The sequence below is a fragment of the Macaca nemestrina genome, chromosome 15 (genome assembly GCF_043159975.1).
Source record: "Macaca nemestrina isolate mMacNem1 chromosome 15, mMacNem.hap1, whole genome shotgun sequence".
NCBI classification, from domain to species: Eukaryota; Metazoa; Chordata; class Mammalia; order Primates; family Cercopithecidae; genus Macaca; species Macaca nemestrina.
The window spans coordinates 16,319,757-16,342,750 of NC_092139.1; the positions used below are offsets into that span (position 1 = coordinate 16,319,757).

A 22,994-nucleotide genomic window follows, 5' to 3' on the forward strand; every position below is an offset into this window, starting at 1 on the left:
GCAATGTTGTTGAAGTTCGAGGTTCTGGAAGCTGATGACCGAGGGAGGAGAAATCATTCTGGTTTGAGGGTCATGGAGCTGCAGAACCAGGGAGGAGCAACGTTGTTGTAGTAAGAGAGTCTGGAAGCTGTCGACCCAGGGAGGAGAGGTCTTCTTCTAGTTTGAGGGTCGTGGAGCTGCAGACCCAGGGAGGAGCAATGTTGTTGTAGTAGGAGGGTCTGGAACCTGGCAACCCAGGGAGGAGAGGTCATGTTCTAGCTTGAGGTTCGTGGAGCTACAGACCCAGGCAGGAGCAATGTTGTTGAAGCTCGAGGGTCTGGGAGCTGGCGACCCAGGGAGGAGAGGTCATGTTGTAGTTTGAGGGTCGTGGAGCTGCAGACCCAGGGAGGAGCAATGTTGTTGAAGTTCAAGGGTTGGGAACACGGTGACCCAGGGAGGAGAGGTCATGTTCTAGTTTGAGGGTCGTGGAGCTACAGACCCAGGGAGGAGCAATGTTGTTGTAGTAAGAGGGTCTGGGAGCTGGCGACCCAGGGAGGAGAGGTCATGTTGTAGTTTGAGGGTCGTGGAGCTCCAGACCCAGGCAAGAGCAATGTTGTTGAAGTTTGAGGGCCTGGAACCTGGCGACCCAGGGAGGAGAGGTCATGTTCTAGCTTGAGGGTCGTGGAGCTACAGACCCAGGCAGCAGCGATGTTATTGCAGCTCAAGGGTCTGGAGGCTGTCGACCCAGGGAGGAGAGGTCTTGTTCTCATTTGAGGGTCACGGACCTGCAGACCCAGGGAGGAACAATGTTGTTGAAGTTCAAGGGTTGGGAACCTGGTGACCCAGGGAGGAGAGGTCATGTTCTAGTTTGAGGGTCGTGGAGCTACAGACCCAGGGAGAAGCAATGTTGTAGTTCAAGTGTCTGGAAGCTGTCGACCCAGGGAGGAGAGGTCATGTTGTAGTTTGAAGGTCGTCTAGATGAAGACCCAGGCAGAAGCAATGTTGTAGTAAGAGAGTCTGGAAGCTGTCGACCCAGGGAGGAGAGGTCTTGTTCTCATTTGAGGGTCATGGAGCTGCAGACCCAGGGAGGAGCAATGTTGCAATTTGAGGGTCTGGAAGCTGTCGACCCAGGGAGAAGTCTTGTTCTAGTTTGAGGGTCGTGGAGCCGCAGACCCAGGCAAAAGCAATGTTGTTGAAGGTCGAGGGTCTGGAACCTGGTGACACAGGGTGGAGAGGTCTTGTTCTCGTTTGAGGGTCGTGGAGTTGCAGACCCAGGGAGAAGCAATATTGTTGAAGTTCGAGGGTTGGGAAGCTGGCCACCCAGGGAGGAGAAGTCTTGTTCTAGTTTCAGGGTTGTGGAACTGCAGACCCAGGCAGGGGCAATGTTGTTGTAGTACGAGGGTCTGGAACCTGGCGACCCAGGGAGGAGAGGTCTTGTTCTGGTTTGAGGGTCGTGGAGCTGCAGACCCAGGGAGGAGCAATGTTGTTGAAGGTCGAGGGTCTGGAAGCTGGTGATCCAGGGCGGAGAGGTTTTGTTCTGGTTTGAGGGTCGTGGAGTTGCAGACCCAGGGAGAAACAATATTGTTGAAGTTCAAGGGTTGGGAAGCTGGAGACTGAGGGAGGAGAGGTCTTGTTCTAGTGTCAGGGTCGTGGAGCTGCAGACCAAGGAAGGAGCAATGTTGTTGTAGTAAGAGGGTCTGGAAGGTGTCGACCCGGGGAGGAGAGGTCTTTTTCTCGTTTGAGTGTCATGGACCTGCAGACCCAGGGAGGAGCAATGTTATAGTTTGAGGGTCTGGAAGCTGGCTACCCAGGGAGGAGAGATCTTGTTCCAGTTTCAGGGTCGTGGAGCTGCAGACCCAGGAAGGAGCAATGTTGTTGTAGTAAGAGGGTCTGGAAGGTGGCGACCTCGGGAGGAAGGGTCTTGTTCTAGTTTGAAGGTGGTGGAGCTGCAGACCCAGGGAGGATCCGTGTTGTTTTGAGTGTCGTGGTTCCGGAGACCCACGGAGGAGCTGGTGCTTCCTTTCAAGTCTGAGAGTCATTGAGCTGGAGATCCAGGGAGGAACCGGTGTTGCTGTTCTAGTCAGGGCAGTGAATATGGAGACCCAGGGAGGAGCGGATGCTGTTGTTCATGCCTGAGGCTTGTGGAGGTGGAGAACCAGAGAGGAGCTGGTGCTGGTGTTTAAGGCTGAGGGTTGTGGAGCTGGAGACACCGGAGGGAGCTGTTATTGCTGTTGTTCAGGTCTGAGGGTCACGGGGCTTGAGGTACAGGGAGGAGCTGCTGCTGCTGTTCAAGTCTGAGGGTCGTGTAGCTGGAGAGCAGGGAGGAGGTAGTCTCGGTGTCTAGTGTGAGGATGGTGGAGCTGTAGACCTGGGGAGGAGCCGGTGCTGCTATGTAGTTTTGAGGGTCGTGGAACTGGAGACTTAGGGAGGAGCTGGTGTTACCGCCATTTAAGTCAGGGGGTCGTGGATCTGGAGCTTTGGGGAACAGCCCGTGTTGCTGTTTAACTGTGGGGAGGATCTGGTGTGTCAGTTGAAGTTTGAGGGTTTGGGAGCTGGAGACCCAGGAAGGAGCCGGTCATGCCATTGTATTTTGAGGGTTGTGTATCTGGAGACCTGGGGAGAGGCCGGTACTGCTGTTGTAGTTTGAGGTTCAGGGAACTGGAGACAGGGGGAGGAGCCGGTGTTGCTGCTGTTCATGTCTGAGGGCTGTAGAGCTGGAGACCCAAGGTGAAGCCCGTACTATGGCTTTTTAAGTCTGAGGGTCATGGAGCCTGAGACCCGGGGAGGAGCCGGTGCTGCTGTTCAAATGGCTCCTCCCTGGTTCTCCAGCTCCATGACCTTCAAACTAGGACAGCAGCAGCAGCTCCTCCCGCGGTCTTCCAGCTCCATGACCCTCACACTAGAACAGCAGCACCGGCTCCACCCTGGGTCTCCAGATCCACGACCCTCACACTAGAACAGCAGCACTGACTCCTCCCTGGGTCTCCAGCTCTACAACCCTCAGACTTGAGGAGCTGGAGACTCGGGCAAGAGTCAGGGCTGCTCTTCTACTTTGAGGGTTGTGGAGCTGGAGACCCAAGGACAGCAGCTGCTGCTATTCTAGTTTGAGGGTCTTGGAGCCAGAACCTTTGTGAGGAGCCGGTGCTGCCTTTCAAGTCTGAGAGTCATTGAGCTGGAGATCCAGGGAGGAACCGGTGTTACTGTTCTAGTGTGAGGGTCGTGGAGCTGGAGACCCAAGGAGGAGCCGGCGCTGCTATTCTAGTTTGAGGGTAGTGGAGCTGGAGGTCTCAGGAAGAGCCGGTGCTGCTGTTTAAATCTGTGGATCCTGAAGCTGGAGCCCTGGGGGGGAGCTGGTGTTGCTCTTGTTCAGGTCTGAGGGTCATGGGGCTTGAGGTACAGGGAGGAGCTGCTGCTGCTGTTCAAGTCTGAGGGTTGTGTACCTGGAGAGCGGGGAGGAGGTAGTCTCGGTGTCTAGTGTGAGGGTGGTGGAGCTGTAGACCTGGGGAGGAGCCGGCGCTGCTGCGTAGTTTGATTGTCGTGGAACTGGAGACCTTGGGAGGAGTTGGTGCTACTGCCATTTAAGTCAGAGGGTCATGGATCTGTAGTTTTGGGGAACAGCCCATGCTGCTGTTTAACTGTCGGGAGGGTCCAGTGTGTCAATTGAAGTTTGAGGGTTTGGGAGCTGGAGAACCAGGGAGGAGCCGGTGATGCCATTCTATTTTGAGGATCGTGGATCTGGAGACCTGGGGAGAGGCCGGTACTGCTATTGTAGTTTGAGGTTCGTGCAACTGGAGACAGGGGGAGGAGCTGGTGCTGCTGCTGTTCATGTCTCAGGGTTGTAGAGCTGGATACCCAAGGAGAAGCCCGCACTACGGCTTTTTAAGTCTGAGGGTCATGGAGCCTGAGACTTGGGGAAGAGCCAGTGCTGCTGTGTAGTTTGATTGTCGTGGAACTGGAGACCTAGGGAGGAGCCGGTGCTACCAGCATTTAAGTCAGAGGGTCGTGGATCTGGAGCTTTAGGGAAGAGCCTGTGCTGCTGTTTAACTGTGGGGAGGGTCCGGTGTGTCACTTGAAGTTTGAGGGTTTGGGAGCAGGAGACCGAGGGAGGAGCAGGTCATGCCATTGTATTTTGAGGGTCGTGGATCTGGAGACCTGGGGAGAGGCTGGTACTGCTGTTGTAGTTTGAGGTTGGTGGAACTGGAGACGGGGAGGAGCTGGTGCTGCTGCTGTTCATGTCTGAGGGTTGTAGAGCTGGAGACCCAGGGAGGAGCCGGTGCTATTGTTCATGTCTGAGGATTGTGGAGCTGAAGGGAGACCCAGGGAGGAGCTGGTGCTGCTGATCTAGTCTGAGGGCCGTGGAGCTGGAGATCCCGGGAAGAGCCAGGGCTGCCGTTCAAATCTGTGGGTCTTGGAGCTGGAGCCCTGGGGGTGACCTGGTTCTGTCATTCATGTCTTAGGGTCATGGAGCTGGAAACCCAGGGAAGCGACGGTGCTGCTGTTCTTGTTTAAGGATAGTGAAGCTGGAGACCTGGACAGGAGGTGGTGCTACCACTGTTCAAATCTGAGGGTCGTGGAGCTGGAGCCTTGGAGGTGCCGGTGCTGCCTCTCAAGTCTGAGAGTTGTTGAGCTGGAGATTCAGGGAGGCACCGGTGTTGCTATTGTTGTTTGAGGATTGTGGAGCTGGAGGCCGAAGAGGAGCTGGTGTTGCAGTTCAAGTTTGATGGTCGTGGAGCTGGAGACTGAGGGAGGAGCTGGCTACCACCGTGTAAGTTGGGGGTTGTGGAGCTGGTGGTCCCGGGGAACAGCCAGTGCTATCGTTGAAGTTTGAGGGAGCTGGAGAGCCAGGGAGTAGCCGGTGCTGCTGTTCTAGTTTGAGTGTTGTGGAGCTGGAGCCTTGGTGGGGAGCCGGTGCTGCCTCCCAAGTCTGAGAGTCATTGAGCTGGAGATCCACGCGGGAGCTAGTGCTGCTGTTGGAGTTTGAGGATGGTGGAGCTGGAGACCCGGGCGGGGCTGGTGCTGGAGTTGGAGTTTGAGGGTCAGGGAGCTGGAGATCTGGGGAGGAGCCAGTGCTGCTGTTTAAGTCTGAGGGTCGTGGAGCTAAACATGGAGCCAAAGTTGGGGAAGCAGAGAGTTACAGGATGACCCTGGAAACTGTAGATGTAGCTGTACCCCAAGCAAGCTGAGCTTGGGAACTTCTAAATGCTAGTGATAAGTGTCTTCTTTTTCCTCTTACACAGTTTGGATTTGTTTTCTGTCTCATGAGGCAGAAAGATCCTGATTGATAGCCTTAGGAATTGAAAAGCTTAAAAAAACTAAAGGATGTTGGTAATAATAATAGGAATTAAACTATGACTATCCTGACTGGCAGAGACAAAATCACACACACATAATATATATATATATATATATATCTTTCAATCAGTTAATAAAATAAGAAATACATTGAAAAATAGACCCAAGCAAAGCTATAAAATGTTGTTTCATGGAGAAGCGATGGAGGACAGAGATTCATCTGAGAGGTGCTATTAATGGAGAAACTGAGAACTTACCATTTTTCCCATGAGGCTTTGGTGCAGAATGATATTGTGTGAGTTCTGGCAGCTGAGTCACTTCCCACAGCCCGGTGATGCCGTCGGTGTCACAGAAGGACCCTCTCCCAGCTGGTCCTGCCTCTCTGCTACGATGAGTGCGGCCTCTGATCCCCAACAGCTGACTTTGTCTTGAGACTAGGCCCATGAGCACAAGGGTTTCCATGGTGAAGGTTCCTGGATGGAACACCGTGGATGTTCCTAATGTTCCTTCCTGATGTTCATCTGCCATCTTGCTATTTAATGCAATGTCTTCTAAATATTGAATAGAAAAAAGTATTTGTACAATACGGGTAAGGTATAAAGAATATCCACACACTGGACACATGGACAGGGAGGGGCACCCACAGCAAACTCCCTTCGCCTGGGAGCAGGTGTGGTCCTTGAGTCCTGTGTCGCCTGTTTCTTCCTCCGCCTTGGCCTACAGGCCAGATATGATGTGACCTCTCCCTGCCTCTCCGACTCCATCTCCCCTCCTGTTCTTTCTAACAATTATGTTACAGCCTCAGTGAATATGACAAGGACCCTGAATCACGGTGGCTTTACTGAGACAGAGGTTCATTCCTTTCACATGAAAGTCCAAGCCAGTCGGGTGATTCTTCTCTGTGCATTTTTCAGGGTCTTAGGCTACTTCCATCTTGCTGCTCTGGCTTCCTTAGGGTGTAGCTTCCCCACAGTGTCCATCCTATCTACCACCAGCCAGCAGGGAGGGGAGAAGAGAACAAGAGGACACAAACCTCCCTTCCTGTAAAGGCAGTTGCTGTGCACTGGCCTCATGTGCATTGGCCACTGCCTGGTCACATGGCCACTGCTTGCTGCAAGGGATGCTGGGAAGTTTTCATCCTGGATGCCAGTGCCCACCTGGGTGACTCCTGAGGTCAAGGGGAGAGAGGACATGAAAGAGAGTCACTGACTCTTCCCACCATCATGCATGTTGCTCCAGTCTAGGGCGACCCACTGCCTCAGCTTTCTCAGGACTGAGGGGGGTTGTGAGGCACAGACCTTTCAGTTTTATAACAAGGGCAGTTCCAGGCAAGTCATCCCAGCTTGGCTGAGACTCAGAAGTTTCCTGGGATGTGGGATTTCTAGTGTTAAAACCAGGAAAGTTTTGGGCAAACCTGGACAAGTTGGTCCCCTCTACTCCAGACACACTGGTTCCTTTCTGCTCCTCCAGCAGGCTAAGCCAGGGCCTGCCGTGGGGCCTTTGCATCTACTGTTACCCCTGTCTGAGATTCCGTTTCCGCAACTCTGTGCAGTGCTCACTCCTCTTCTGTTGAGGAAACGCTGCTCTCTGGGTGCCCCTGGGAGCCTGGTCTGCTGTACTCAGCACTACATGCTCTGTGAAAATCCCTCCGTGCTCTTCATAGAATGAGATCGGTTCTTTCCACCCTTTCCTGCCCACTTCAGTTTCAAAGTCTCTGAGGATTATTAATTTTTATTCTCTTCACTGCTGAAAGGTACATCCCTTTCCCTAAAGCCGTGGCTGGGTTCATGCATAGTCAGATAAATCTGATATCAGTAATAACCTGAACGAAAAATGTGTATTAAATCCCAAGATTATGATGTAGGAAGCAGGGATTCTGAAGAGATGTGTAAGCCTAATAAAGGCCAAAGGGTGTGGATTAAAAGGAAACGTGGGGTGGAGAAACATTTCATGCAATAGAACCCCACCTCTTGGGGAGTTCATTGGTACAACCTTTCTAGAGGACAATTTGGCAACTGACCAATGAAAGTGCATAACTTTTGGTCCCAAATTTCATTTATAGGCATTTATCCCTAGGAAATAGTCAGAAAAATATGGAAAGATGGATCTCTAAGGATTTTTATAAAAAGAAAGAAGTTGGAAGCATGAATGCCTGCTGGTGGTCTCGCACCCTGGCACCAGTGCTCCCCTCTCACACAGGCTACATTTTCCCAGGCTTCCTTGCAGTTGAGTTGTGGTCATGTGACCAGGTTCTGGCCAATGGGAGGTAATAAAAGCGTTGGGTGGTATTTTTGGAAACCCCCTTCTATAACCTCTGTCTTGATATGGTTTGGATGTTGGTCCCCTCCAAATCTCATGTTGAAATGTGATCCCTGATGTTGGAGGTGGGGCCTGGAGGGAGGCATTTTGGTAATGTGGGCAGATCCCTCTCACAATGGCTTGGTGCTGTCCCAATGGCAATGACTAAGTTCTTGCTCTGAGTTTATGGGAGATCTGGTTGTTTAAAGGGCCTGGCACGTCCTCCTCCCTCTCTTGCTCTTTCTCTCGCCATGTGATGTACCTGCTTCCCTTTCACCTTCTGCCATGATTGGAAGCTTCCTGAGGCCTCCCCAGGAGCAGATGCTGGTGTCATACTTGTACAGCCTGCAGAACTCTGAGCCAATTAAACCTCTCTTCTATAAAGAACCCAGCCTCAGGAATTCCTTCATAGCAACACAGATGGACTGACACATATCTTTACTGTCATTTCTTAGTTGTTCCATCCTTTGACCTGTTTCCTGGAATAAGCATATGATGGTTGGAGCTATTCTTGTCACCTTGAACCTTGAGGATTAGGCTTCTACCCTGTGGATAGCAGAATGTCTTCTGGAAGGAAATGAAAGTCCTTTACGCCAGCCCTAGACTGACAACCTCCAGTTTTGTTTTTACTTTTTTTGTTTTTTGAGACAGAGTCTTGTTCTGTTGCTCAGGCTGGAGTGCATTGCAGCTCATTGCAATACACTCCAGAGGTTGCATCTCAGCTCATTGCAACCTCTACCTCCTGGGTTCAAGTGATTCTCATGCCTCAGCCTCCCGAGTAGGTGGGATTACAGGTGTGTGCCACCATGTTCTGCTAATTTTTTTTATTTTTGGTAGAGACAGGGTTTCACCATGTTGACCACGCTGGTCTCCAACTCATGACTTCAAGTGAAACACTCGCCTCAGCCTCCCAAAGTGTGGGGATTACTGGCATGAGTCACTGTGGCCAGCCCAGTCTTGATTTTTATGAGATAAACTTCTGTCTTGGCTGAAGTTACATCACTGATAGGTGATACAACCGTAACTGGATAAAAAGGAAATTCATTTAATAATTATATCTATATATGCCCACACCAAAAATGATAGTGATCTGTTGTTATCAATGTGTAAATATGGACACAAAATATATTTAGTGTAAATAAACCTTTTTTGTTTTTGTTTTTGTTTTACACTGTCTCACTCTGTTGCCCAGGCTGGAGTGCAATGGTGCAATCTTGGCTCACTGCAACCTCCGCCTCCTAGGTTCAAAGAATTCTCCTGCCTCAGCCTTGCAAGTAGCTGAGATTACAGACGCATGCACCACACCCGGCTAATTTTTGTATTTTTAGTTGAGACGGGGTTTCGCCATGTTGCCTAAGCTGGTCTCAAACTTCCAGCCTTCAGTGACCCACCCATATCGGACTCCCAAAGTGCTGGGATTACAGGCATGAGCCACTGCGCCTGGCCCAGTAAAGCTTTATTCTATTTTAATAAAGCAAAAACACAGAAGTGCATAAGTGTGATAATATGCGTGTATTGTCTAACAGGAGCACTACATAGCAAAATGCAAATGCTGCTTATCTTTGGTGTTGGAGTCACTCATGATTTAAAAGCTTGTTTTCTTCTATTTTTAAAAACCTTTGAAATGAGTTATGACTTTATTAGAAAAAAATACTATAATAATTAGGAGGAAAGAAAACCTCACCTCTTGTTGAAACTGACTGGAGCTGGGAGAAATGAGAGATTCCTTTGTAGGTGTCACCTCCCTGCCAGAAAAGCAGCCTTGCAGGACCATCCTACAAGCCCCATGTGCCTCTTTCCCTCGTCCCTGTACCTGGTGTGAGGTCACACAGACAGTGAGTGTCCTTCACAGAGTCTGACCTGCCAAGGTTGGGAGGAAGCGGGGATCTAGTGACATTCAGCTGTGACTGTGCCTTGGGAGGGTGACCTCTCCCCTCAAAGAGCAACAAATAACTCTCCTGCAATTTCTAAACATTTACAAGAGAGAATTTTTAAACTTTTCACTCCTTTATTCCAACTAGCACATTTGGAAGCGTAAAGTGCACAAAGAAGACCTGCTGTTTACAATCCCTTTCCCCAAGCCAGCGTTAGATTCAAAAGCAGCAGATAAAGCTCACGGCTTTGATGAAAGGGGAACTTTTTTCACTGGAAGCAATAATACTGCTCCCCGTTCTGGGAAGAATTTAAACAAAATAATTCGGAAGGACATTTGGTTTGCTATGAAGCAAACAATTGATTTCAGATCACAAATGTAATCATTTGATCTTGCTTTAAAACCAAACCTTTCACAGAACAATCTAGCATCACATTCTCTTCTGAGTCTGTGAAACTCTGAATTCTGGGTGAGTCTGAATTCCCAAGGCAGGACTGAGGATAGAAAAGATTTGATGGCAGAACCCTGGTACTGTGGTTATCACATGGTTAAAGACGTAGGCTTGGTTAACTCACTGCACCTGCTTATCTATGAGGCTCACCTGAGAAGGTGATACTGACAAGCCCCTCCTATGGGTCTGAGGGCTCTTCACCAGGAGTGGAGCAAGGAGGATGGCCTCAGTGTCCCGTCTCTGAACACGTTTCGGGGGAGGGCTGTAGAGCCTGGACAGATCACCACTGGCTCCATGGGGAAAATTTCAGCAGCACTCATTGCCTGTGTCTGTTCTGTGCCAGGCTGTGCTCAGGGCTGGGATTTGGGATTCGCCAGGACACAAGGCGATGTGCCTCTGTCCTCACGGAGCCTCAGTGCTGGTGGAGACGGACAGTGCAGATGTCAACCGCAAATGACAAGGCACTCGCAGGTAGGAGTCACCGCCAAGAAGGAAATGAAGGGTGCGTGTCGCTGACTGTGGCTCTGGTGGGGGCTACTTAAATAGGGCCATGGGGGAGGGCCTCTCTGAGGCGGTGACCTTTGAGCTGAGGCTTCACCAATCAGAAGGAAAAAGCTGTAAAGGGTCTGGGATAAATGCAACCTGAGGACTTTTAAAATAATGGAAGCTGTTCCAGCACTTTCAGAATTTGTCCAGCACGTTTTCCGGTTGTCACTCCCAGGTGGGCTCGGGAAGAGGCATCTGTGCCCAGGTCGTGGCCTGTTTGTTGCACTTGGTTGGGGGATTCCCCATCTCCCACAGCCGTCTCCCCGGGGCCTGCTCCCAGGTGGGGTCAGGTTTTCACCAGAAAGCCCTCCATGCAAACAATAATAATAATAATAATAATTTGAACTAGTTGCCAAAATTTACATTTTAGTTATAAAAATCTGTATTTTCGACTTCGTTGGAAAGTCAGACTATCTGACCAGGGCGGGCTGGGATCTGGTGGATTTCGGTTTCTGGTTAGGGAGGGAATTTGCGGGTTTGGCCCTCTAGCATCTGTCCCAGTGTGGAGTGGGGGTGGCCCAGGCTCAGGTGGGAGAACTGCAGTGGCCAAGGTCCTTGGCTGTCTCCAGACGGCGGAGGGATCCTGCCGCCTCCTGCTTGGGGTGGGCTGGGTTCTCTGCTGCCCCCCCTCCCAGACCACACCCTCTTGAACTCCACTGAGACCACCCCCATGTGAGGCTGGGAAGGGAAACCTGCCTTCGTAAGTGAAATCAGGTGAAATCGGGCTATGAATGTGTCGGAAACTAAAAGGCCCTGTCACACTTGCGGCTAGGAAGACCGTCATCACGGTGGCGTGCAAATGACAGAGATGTGTGGGACAGCGTCTGCCAAGAGACAAGTCAGGTGAGGGCAGGTCATTGTGAAGGAGGGAGGAGGGGTCCTCCCCGCAGCAGCAGCGCCATCCCGCAGAGAAACAGCCTCTGGGGAGGGACACGTTCCAAGGAGGCCCCGTACTGTGTGGAGTGGGTGGTTTGAGGCCTGAATGCCGGGCACACGGAGCCGTCAGTGTCCCCATGGGAGCAGGGGTGCTCTCAGCCAGGTGATTGGGGTCCTTGGATGCTCAGCCCCTGTGTGTGTGCGAGGGGGTGGTCCTCTGCTCTGTCCCTTCTGAAGGCAGCCGTAAGGGAGGGAGGCCAAAGAGCTCAGCGTCAGACAAGACTGGGTGCAGGTCCCACTTCCTGCCAGACCAGTGCCCCTGAGCCTCAGTTTTCTCATCTGTATAGTGGGGCTAATCCCAGCCATCTATACTGCCTGCCTGCCATGTGCCAGGCCCTTCTTACACATCTTTGATTCCTTGAGGGCAGGGACTTTATTATCCTCTTTTAGAGTTGAGAAAGAAGAGGCACAGAAAGGTTAAACCACTTACCTGGGGTCACACAGCTGCTATTGCAGAGTAAAGTCTCCAGACTCAAATGGAGCAGTAAGCCCCGCCCTGGGCGCCAACAGGTGCTCCAGGAATGTCCGGTGCCATTTATCACCCTCATCACCTGCTGCGAGGGCTCGTCCCATCATGCAAACCCTGTGAGCGTGAAGTGAGGGGACATGTGCAGGATCGAGTGTACTGGTGGGTGACGTAACTAAAGTAATAACAACAGGATGATATTAACAACCCATATTAGTGCTACCAGCAGCCTCATCTGTCTGCTTCTCTGGGCCCAGGATTGTCTGCAAGCTCCCAGGAGCTGGTCCTGAGTGGGTCAGAAGAAAGGTCTGAGGTTATGGGAAGGAGCAGCTTGCCCAGCTCATGGCCCGTTCTGTGCAATGAGAGTCCCTGTCCCCACAGCTGTCCCCCAGGGCCTGCTCCCAGGTAGACTCAAGAGGCCACAGGGCTAAGTGGCTTCAGGCCAGGGTTCTGCTGTGTGCTGTGTGCCTGTGGGAGTGACACCCCCACCCCCAAACTTCCCACCTTGCCAGCTGCTGGACATACAGCAGCTACAGGGCACAAACCCTGACACCACGACCTCTGCGGGTCCCATGGCACAGAGCCACCCCCGCAGCGCCCGACTGAGAAGGAGGAGACGCGCCTCAGGGTGAATCCTGCTCTGAGGTCGCTGCAGGATAAATGGCCTCTAGGTCGAACACCTCACAACAGGATGTGTCTTAGCGTGGAGTTTATGAAATCGCAGGCTGTGATGCATTAGTGGGTCTTGAAATCAATTTAGAGGGTTGAGCCCGGCATTGAAAATTTGCAACAGATCAGAATAGACTAGGTCAGGAGACATCAGAGTGCGTTGTGTGCAGTGAGGGTGAGTGTCGTTTGGGGAAACGTGTTGCGTTTCTGTATAAATGGATGTGCGTGTGTGCTGGGTGGCAGTTTGCAATGGGTTTCTTACGGGGGGTTGCACTAAAAACGTTAAGAGAATCTCTGTCTTACGGCCTGACGGTAACACAAAGGGGAATCACCTAGTGGTGACCATTTTCCTCAGAACCTTACATGTCCCTGATTTGAGACCGGTTTATAAGACTGAGAAACAGGTCTAAGCTGCTGCCAAGAGTTTTGGTTACGTAAGGGATAAGGCTGTGGCTCTCTCATCCCACAGTCCATGATGAGGGGTGGAGGGGAATTGAACCGCAGGACGAAGTGATGAACGTGTGAGAAATGAGACCGGGAAAGGCAGAGGCTTGGAAAGCAAACAGAGAGGGGGAGAGGAAGGGACATGGGGAGGGGCAGGTGACTGTGAGGGAGAGAAAGTAGGGGTCATTCCTGGAACTCCAGGAGCTGCCTTCCTGCATTGCTGAGTCAGCGCTGCCTGGACTCAGAAACATTCATTGTCCATTCATTGACCTTTGGAGCCTAAGAGCTCTGTTAGGATCTGAAATGTGTCCAGTAGATCTTTAGAGCTATTCAATTTTCATTCCATGTGGGACCTGGACACCTGTGCATGCAAACTAGCACGCTTACACATACGCACACACAGATACACATGCCCACACACATTCACGCATCCATGTGCTCATCATATACACACATGCACATGTGTACAAACATGCCCATGCACATATGCGCACTCATACATACACAGACACTCATATGCACACACTAACACACATAGCCACACTTACATGTGCACTCACACACGTGCTCACTCCCACACCCACACACGCCCACGCACTCACAGACACGGTGAGTCGGGTGTATTTAATATGCAGTTCGTGCCTGTGCCTCCCCCCAGATCCCCATGTGACCTGCTCATCAGAGGAGGCCCAGAGTCCTGGGGGGAGCCCTGGTGTCCCTCCCCCTGATCTCCATGACAACCCAGCCGGACGCCGGTTTGTGAGTGTGAAAGCTTCAGGGCCCACACAACCTCCCACATGAATTCATGCACATCAGCTGTTCACTACTCAACGCGCCCATGTTATGTGAGGCAGCGAGGCACAAAACTGGCATCTGTTGTGGGGCGTGTGTGTGTGTGTGTGGTGAGCTTGGCACACAGGATGAGGTTTGGGGCAAAAGAGCATGAAAGATACAGCCAATAGTAATTGCATTACAGCTGTTGATTGCTTTCAAAGGACTTAACATAGAATATGAATCCCAAAGACACATGACATCTGGTGAATTAGAGCATCTCACGGACAGAGTGGGGGTAAAAGGAGGAACAACACACTTGCAAATTTGATGAAATTTCCCACATGGTCCTGAAATTGCTGGTGGAATGGGGGATTGCAGTCCGGGTATGAGGCGTTCGAGAGAATCTGAAAGTGTCCCCCAAAAAGGGCTCCCCAGAAACTAGCACCGATCAGGCCGTGGAAAGCCCAAGGCCCCACACGACAGGTTCTGGGCTCTGCCTTCCTTGAACACAGGGGTGGAGGGGCTGGGGAGAGAGGCAGAGGCTGAGAATGGCTGGAGACAAATGGTCGAATTCAGTTCTTTTATCTGTAGCAGGGACTCAAACCCAGGTTGTCCTGGCTGCCGGAAGGTTGAGCAATGCTGGCCCGTATTTCGACACATGGCTTCACTGGCTGAAGCAGGGCTGGTCCTGTGGCCGAGACACCCTCTTCCAGCCCTGCACAGGTTCCCTGACCCCCAGGCCTGCAGGCATTCACACACCCCCATGCAAAGCCCCCAACCCTCCTTGGACAAGGACTGGCATAGCTTCAGGACATCGTCCTCCTGCCCTACGTGGGCAGAGTTGAGCCCCCAGAGCTGAGAGGGAGGCTCCCCAATACCCATCTCCTGACAATGGCCACTGCTCCTCAAAGGGTCACTTCCAAAGAATGCCAGGTGGCACGCACCAGGTTTTGGCGTCTGATACGCTCCCATCCGCTCCCTGGGTCCAAAGCAATCATCCTTTGTAATCTCTGACAGGGAACAACTGGCCGCTGTCCTTTAATTAGCAGGGGACGCACTGCAGGTCTCCTGCAGGCTCTGTAAACGTCCGTGAAATCAGCCTGGTGACTCCAAGCTCCATGCAGACTGTGGGGCGCATAGAGGCCAAGGGGGAGCCCCCGCCCCCGGGCTCTGAGAACAGCCTCCAGGAGAAAATGCCAAGTCACCACCACTCATGGCAGCTGCTCAACCCAGCAAGTTCTTTCTTGCAAATTGAGATCCAGGCTGTGATCTGGGCTGGCTCTGCACATTCTGGGTGCCTGTTACCTGCTGGTTGGAGCTGCCTTGGTACCTCTGAGGGCTGCTTGTGCATGGGTGGGGGCTGCTTTTGAACACATGGCAGCCCCATCAGCTGCGCCTTCTCCACTTCTTCTGGCCTTATTAAATGATGGTTATTGCAGGGAGAATGCAGCACCAAGCATCCTCTTAGGCAACACCTTGAGATGCGGGGTTTCCAGTGTCCCAGGAGAAATTCAAGCCTCATGTCCCTCTGAGACACTGGGATGGGGCCACGTGCAGAGTCTCAGTGCCTGGATCCCGGGTGCAGCGTCTGAGGCTGTGCATGAGGTGCCAGGGCCTGGCCCTGGGCTGTATGGGACGGGATTGAAGCGTGTCTGATGAGAGGGCCCAGGTCACACCCACCAGGGGCCAGGAGTGCCAGATGTAGATGCCAGTGCCTGCCCAAGTCACCCAAAACAGAGAAAGGGAGGCGCTGGGAAGCCCTCAGGCCAGAGGCTGATGATGTGGAGTCCTCGAGGGGACTGCCTGCTGCTTAGGGCAGAAGGGGACATCCTGATGCGGCACCCGTGACAGCCCCCCAGTGTTCCTGTCCCCTGGACCCACTGTCCCCGGAGACCTGCGGAGGGAACCACTGCTGACGAGAAGGCGTCTCTGTCACTTGCTTTGTCTCCCCTTGGTCACCTCAAACACATGCTCACAGCCCTCGGGGGACAAGCCTCTGTTTCTGCCCCGTTCTGATGCCCCTGCCCCATAGATGTGGCCACTGCTCCTGGCTTGCAGTGTCTGTGCGGCTATGACAACCTGGGTTCCTCTCAGGGCGGGTGTCCCTCCTGCAGAAAGCTCACCCTGTCTCTTGGGCCCTGGCCCTGCTCCTGGACAGAGGAGGGAGGACTGGGGTGGTGGCTGATGGATTCTCATGTCACCTCTTTCCCGTATTCCCCTGGGCTCTTCCTTCAGAGCCTCCACCCTGTGCCCTGATGACTCACTGCGTCTCGTGTAGGAAGCCCCCGGTGACATCTCCTGCCCTGTACACAGGTCCCTGCAGCCCGGGCCCTTCCCCAGCTCTGCTGCCTCTGGGGGAAACCCCACTTTCACCCCTGCCTCCCTCCTTAAATCTGGCGGGGAGTACAGGGGGCTTGCTGGAGGGAAGCCACATGTGAGACCACACGATGCACCAACCCCCACCCCATCTATTTCCTTCCATCTCTTCTGCAGTCAACACAGCCTTGGCTCTGCATTCGGCCCTCTCTTTACGGGGCTGTGTCTGGGCAGATGGGGCTGGAGAACAACTCACTGGGCTGAGCTGGGGTGTGTTGTGGATGTCACAGCCTGGAATGTACAATAGGAGGCTCCAGGATCCCTTTAGGGGTAGGGTGGGGGGCAGGAGAGTGCAGGTTAAATGGGATGGGCAGGGGCAGGCAGGTAGCAGGGGTGATTAATTTTTCTTAAAGCGTTGCCAGGCTACCTTTCAATTCCTTATGTATGGCTCAGGCACGAAGAAAGCTGATGTTCTGCTGCCAACCTGGCTTATCTTTTAATCACACCCTTTGCTTGTCAGTTAAGACACCCTGGTATACTCTTGTTGCTTTTTAGCAATCTTTGCAACTTGCTGGACTTTTCCACCCAAATAGGAACAGTAGACCATGTGTACCGTGTGCCAGGCACTGTGCTAAATGCATTAGCTGTTTCAATCCTCACAATCCTTATTCTATAGATGTTTCAATCCTCACAATCCTTATTCTATAGATGAGGAAATTGGCACAGAGAGGTTAATTAACTAGCCCAGAGTCACTCAGCTAGTGAGTGGCAGAGCTGAGATTTGAACGTAGGCAGCCTGGCTTCAGGGTCTATGCTCTTAATGTCTCACTGTAGGGCTCTTAAGTGAGTTCCCAGCTTCCGTGACTTCAGTTGAAGGGACTTCTCTGTGGAGGCCGGGCTAGATGGAAGTTTATCCATGGGTCCTACAGTGGCCATCTGGAAGGATGGGATTGACTGTGACTCAGACTCTACCCTTGCCGCTGCCTCTGCTGGGAGCTCTGTCCCCTGGCTCACCCCAGGATCTGCTCCTTCTCCCTCCTCAGGACTCAGGTGCAGCATTGCAGAGGGTGTTTGCTGAGCATCTGCTATCTGCCAGCCACTGTGCTAGGTGCAGGGGATCTCGCAACAAACAAAATTCCTGCTTTTATGAAGCAGACATTCAGTAAGTGGAGAGGGATAAATCAGTGAAAGGTACGCATGTCAGCTGCTAATCCCCGCTATGGGGAGACATTCAGCAGGCTTGGGGATAGGAAGCTCCAGGTATGTGGGAGGGTGCGTTAGCTTCCTGTGGTTGCTGTGACAAATCACCTCCAACTTGATAACTTCAAACAACACAGATGGACTCTCTCCTAGCTCTGAAGGTCAGGAGTCTGCCCTCAATTTCACTGGGCTAAGTCAAGGGGTCAGCAGGGTTGGCTCCTGCTGGAAGCGCTGAGGGCAGGATTCTTTGCATTTTCAGTGTCTGTATTTTTCCCTCCCCTCCCCTCCCCTCCCCCTCCCCTCCCCTCCCCTCCCCCTCCCCTCCCCTCCCCTCCCCTCCCCCTCCCCTCCCCTCCCCTCCCCTCCCCCTCCCCTCCCCTCCCCCTCCCCTCCCCTCCCCTCCCCTCCCCTCCCCTCCCCTCCCCTCCCCTCCCCTCCCCTCCCCTCCCCTCCCCTCCCCTCCCCTTCCCCTCCCCTCCCCTCCCCTCCCCTCCCCTCCCCTCCCCTCCCCTCCCCTCCCCTCCCCTCCCCTCCCCTCCCCTCCCCTCCCCTCCCCTTCCTTCCCTTCCCTTCCCTTCCCTTCCTTTCCTTCTGTCCTTCCTTTCTTCCTTTCTTCTTTTCTCTCTCTCTTTCTCTCCCCTCCCCCCCCAACAACCCATCCTGCTCTCTTTCTTTGTCTCTCTCCTTTTTTAAAAGGTGGAATCCCACTCTGTCGCCCAGGCTGGAGTGCAGTGGTGCGATCTTGGCTCACAGAAACCTCTGCCTCTTGGGTTCAAGCGATTCTCCTGCCTTAACTTCCCAACTAGCTGGGGCTACACGTGTGCGCCACCATGTCCGGCTAAATTTTTTGTATTATTATTAGAGATGGGGTTTCACCATGTTTGCCCGGGGGTTGTCTTGAACTCCTGACCTCAAGTGTTCCCCCTGCCTCAGCCTCCCAAAGTGCTTGTCCGGCCTGTATTTTCTTTTAAGCCCCTCATATTCCTGGGCTCATGGCCCCTTCCTCCATCCTCAAGCACATGATTCCAGTCTCTGCCCTGTCACAGCTCCTCTGATTCAGACCCTCCTGCCCCGCTCCTATAAGGAACCCTGTGATTACACTGGGCCCACCCAGGTCATCCAGAGTCAGTTTCTATCTCAAGATCCTTTACTTAATTACATCAGCAAAGCCTCTTTGCAATGGACATACCCACAGGTCCCAGGTGTTTGAATGTGGACACATATGGGGGGCCCTTGTTCAGCCCCCTATGGAGGGTGGTTGGTGATTTTCAGTAGGATGGTCAGGGAAGACCCCGCTGAAAAGCCACCATTTGAGCCAAGACCGGAGGAGCTGAGGCTGTGGGCCAGGATGACATTGAGGGTAGGGCCTTCCAGGCAAAAGAGCAGTGAGTCCAAAGCCGGCCGCAGGTGCGCTGGCGTGTTCCAGGAAAACCGGGGAGGGAGCCACAGCTGCGGCCGAGCGAGGAGAGGAGCAGCAGGAGGTGAGGCCAGAGAAGCTTTGGGGGCAGAAGTTGGGGTCTCATGGTTGTCATGAAGCTCAGGGTTTTATTCTGAGTACGTGGGAGCCATGGAGGGTTCTGAGCAGAGGAAGCACAGGACCCGACCTCGGTTTCACAGGCTTCCTCTGGCTGCTGTGTGGAAAATAGGGAAATGGGGCAAGAGTGGAAGACGGGAGGCCTGTGGGGAAGCTTTTGCACAATGGCCTCGGTGAGAAAGACTCATGACTTGGGCCAGATGCTGGGATGTGTCCCCCACATCCCCTTTCAGGAGCAGGCACGCATGCCCCACTGCCAGGGGGTTGCCTGCTGTGAGCTCACAGCTGAGACCCGCCCCAGAAAATGCCCCTGGCCAACAGGAGCTGCTGGGGTCACCCTGGGGTCCATCCATCTCCAAAGACTGGTAATAAACACAGGGGTGTAAAGGTCCAGCCCCTTGACTCAATTCATCGCAGTTCTGAAGGGCTGTCTTCACTGCAGACTTCCTCGAAGGATGGATTGCAAAGTCATGCATAGAGCGTGCAGGGCCCAGGCGACTATCTATATGTCTCTCTATATTTTAGGATCCCTGTCTACATTAGCAATTTCTTTAAAAATATATTTCAAAATTCCTGCACCCACATGAGGTCTAGTGATTTATCCATGAAGGTATAGAGTAACGGACAGAGAAGGGGTACTTACGTGGTTTATTGTCCAACAGATTGTGTGAAAGTTTTTTGTCATGTCCAAGCAGCATCTCTCTCTGGTCAGGCCCATGTTATATACGAGAACAATGGAACAAGTCCAAGGCAAAGCAACACATCCCCCTGTAAAAACTATCAGTGTAACCATCCACTTCCGTATCTGTCCAGTCACTTAACAAATATTGACAGACCGCCTTTAAACACAGGCCGCTGTGCTGGTATCTGGGACACAGCGGTGAGTAAGAGCCATCTGATCTCATGACGCTCTCAGGAAGTTCCAGTCTCTGAGGATGGACAGCATACAGGTCAGCACATAAACATCATTCAGATTGTGAAAAATAGAATACAGGACACAGATTGGGAGATGGGATAAAGAGTCGTGGGGGTGGAGCTACTGTCTCGTTTTGGGTGGTCTGGGAGGGCCTCTCTGAGCAGGTGACATATGGGCTGAGTCCTGAAGGACAAGATGGGGCTGCCGTGGGTGATTTGAGGGAACAGCATGCTAGGTGGAAGGAACAGCAAGTGCAAAGGCCAGAGATCAGGAGGATCAGATATGGGGTCAGAGTATCTAAGAAGTCGGGAGAGTGGTAAGAGATGGGGATGCAGAGACACTGTCAGGTGAGATAGAAAGAGAAGGGAGCCAGCGTGGTGGCTGACACCTGTAATCCCAGCACTTTGGGAGGCAGAGGTGGGCAGATTGTTTGAGCCCAGGAGTTTGAGATCAGCCTGGGCAATGTGGCGAGACCTCATGTCTACAAAAAGAAAAAAAATAAAAGCCATATGTGGTAGCACATGGCTGTGGTCCCAGCTACTGAGGAGGCAGGAGGATTACTTGAGCCTGGAAGGTTGAGGCTGCAGTGAGTCAAGATCATGCCCCTGTAATCCAGCCTGGGTGGGTGACAGAACAAGAAACTGTGTCCAAAAAAAAAAAAAAAAAAAAAAGGGAAGAGAATGGTCACATTTTATTGCAATGACAGTGTTTTGTTTCATTTAAACAATTTTCTCTCCGCTTTGAGTCCAGCCTGACTCAGGAGACGGGTAGAGCCTTCCTCTCATTCCACCTCACGAGGAGCTCGAACCTGCTCCCTGAAATCCCCATCAGCTCTGGCAAGTCCTCGGGCTCTGCTGCCTGTAACACAGCTCCCTGCTTACCAGAGGCTTTTGCAGGCACGTTAAACGTTCACTCAGACCCTGAACTAGATCGAGCCACAGAAAGCTTTGACTCACGGAGCTGCCGGTCCCCATTACCCCAAGATACGCATTCTTTCTCTTCCTTAAGGAATTAAAGTGCCATATTGAAACTTTAATCTTTAAATACAGGTAAATAAAACATGATTACAGAAATCATTTTCACTAAAAAATTTATCATGAGCTAAAATTTCTGCCTTACAGCATTCATCTTTTGGGAGTGGATGGTTGTCCCTGCTGCAGATAATTGTGACCCTGAATAGCTGGACCTGTGTTCACTGTGAACCAACATTTCCTTCGAGGGCCCCCAAAGACCCCGAGTGTGAATCGCCTGAGTGGGTGGAGTCTCTCACCCTGTGAGTCCTTCCACCAGGGGCCCTGTCCTTCCACCCACCTTCCCCCGGGCCTGTTTCCCTTAAGGTCTGAGCTGGGCTGCCCAGTGAGGGGTCATCCTCGTGGATCTGACTCTCTGCTCAGGGCAGCAGCTCGTGGTTCATTCAGTCCCAGCAACATCTCGATGGGGTGATGTGAGGGGCACAGAGAACCGAGGTTTGGGTCTGATGGGATTAAACCTCCAACTGGTGTCCCCGTGTCTTCTCTTTCCTGACACCAGACACCAAGAAGAAACAGCCCCAGACACACGGGTGAGTGAATTCCGAAGGGTGAGCGGGGGCCAGGCGGCCTCTGAAGGCTCCACATGGGTTTTGAGCTTTCGCTTTTTGCAGCAGCAGCAAACCCACTGCTCTGGGCTGGGAATTGGTGTTTGCTAAACACACAGGTGGTCTGGAGTGATGTTTTCCTTCTTTAGGAAAGTAACACATGTTCCTTATGACAGACATGCGAAGAGGCAGGCATGTTTTTTAAGGATAAGTGAAACCTTCAGCAGGTCCACGGGGACTGAGTGAAAGGTCTCCCCCCAGGTCAGCCCCTCAGCCTCCCAGTTTCTTCTTGGAGAAGCCAGTGCAGGGCCCCGCGGTGGGGGCGGTGGGTGGGAGGCAGTCTCAAGACACCAGGACACGATTAGAGGGTCTCATTTCGACCCCTGTGCACGAGTGTCACTGGCTTGGACCAGCCTTCTGGAGGCCTCCAGTGAGAAGGGGACAAACCAGGCTGTGACCCTGGCCATTTTCTCCTATGTGATTACCATTCCCTCACTGCACACCCTCTTTCTGGCCCATCCACAGAGCACGGACCTGTCCTTGTAAGCTGGCAGTTCTTGCTCCCTGGGGCTGATGTGGGAGAAACCTGACCATGTTGATGGGCGGTCTGTACTTTCCCCTCCAAATAGAACCCTAGCAACTGCTGCTCTTTTATTACAGAAATGCCAGGCTCATGGTCAGAGATGACATAACAGAGAAAGTGAGTAAAGATGGAAATAAGAATCATTCCCCTTCTTGGCCGGGCACGGTGGCTCATGCCTGTAATCCCTGCACTTTGGGAGACCAAGGTGGGTGGATCACGAGGACAGGAGGTTGAGACCATCCTGGCTAACATGGTGAAACCCCGTCTTTACTAGCCGGGCGTGGAGGGGGGCACCTGTAGTCCCAGCTACTTGGGAGGCTGAGGCAGGAGAATGGTGTGAACCCGGGAGGCGGAGATTGCGGTGAGCGGAGCTCACACCACCGCACTCCAGTCCAGGCGACAGAGTGAGGCTCCATCGCAAAAAAAAAAAAAAAAAAAAAAAAAAAAAAAAAAAAAAAAAAAAAAAAAAAAATTCATTCCCCTTCCTACTCCCACACGGGGCTGCATTTTAAATAAATAAACTCCTTGATTGCATCCCTTGGGAAGATCTGACTTCCTATAACTGAGACTTACTTCTCTTAACAAGTTCTTGATGTCAATGAGAGAAGCAACCCTGGCCTGAGCCTTTAAGTCAAAGTGTCTGAGCGCAGCTGGGAACGGGCAACACGGACCTGGTTATTGTGGTCCTGATGGTAGATTTCAGTCCTGTTTGGCCCAGGTGGTTCATCACTGTCTCACCTGTAGCTGGTTTATGGAAGGTCTGAACTGAATGCAAGCAGGAAACAGCTTCACTTTTCTCCAGCAGCTGCCTTCCAGTAGCTTCTGTGAGGCAAGGCTGGGTTAGGGTGAGCAAGTGAGGCCAAATTGTGGAAGTGCTGCATTGAATACTGTCTCCTTTCCCCCTCCTCCTCCCCTTCCTCCCCCTTTCCTCCTCCCCCTTCTCCTCCCTCTCCTCCTCCCCCTCTTCATCCTCCTCTTCCTCCTCCTTTTTTCTTCTTCTTCCTCCTTCTCCTTCTTTCTCACAAAGGATCCTGTCTTTACATTTTTAATATTTTGTTAATCACAGATTTTTTTGCATGAAGTTTGAGTTTTAAAAAGTACTGTGTTAACGATGTTATTTATCATGATTATTGAATTTTTT

At 52.3% G+C, this 22,994-nt stretch overlaps 1 long non-coding RNA gene across 5 annotated transcripts in view; it reads left to right on the top strand.

The window, feature by feature from the left end:
* The window catches only part of LOC105470711 (uncharacterized), a 223,010-nt gene that overhangs the window by 110,289 nt on the left and 89,727 nt on the right, over positions 1-22,994 (top strand). The gene's annotated exons all lie outside the window — the stretch shown is intronic.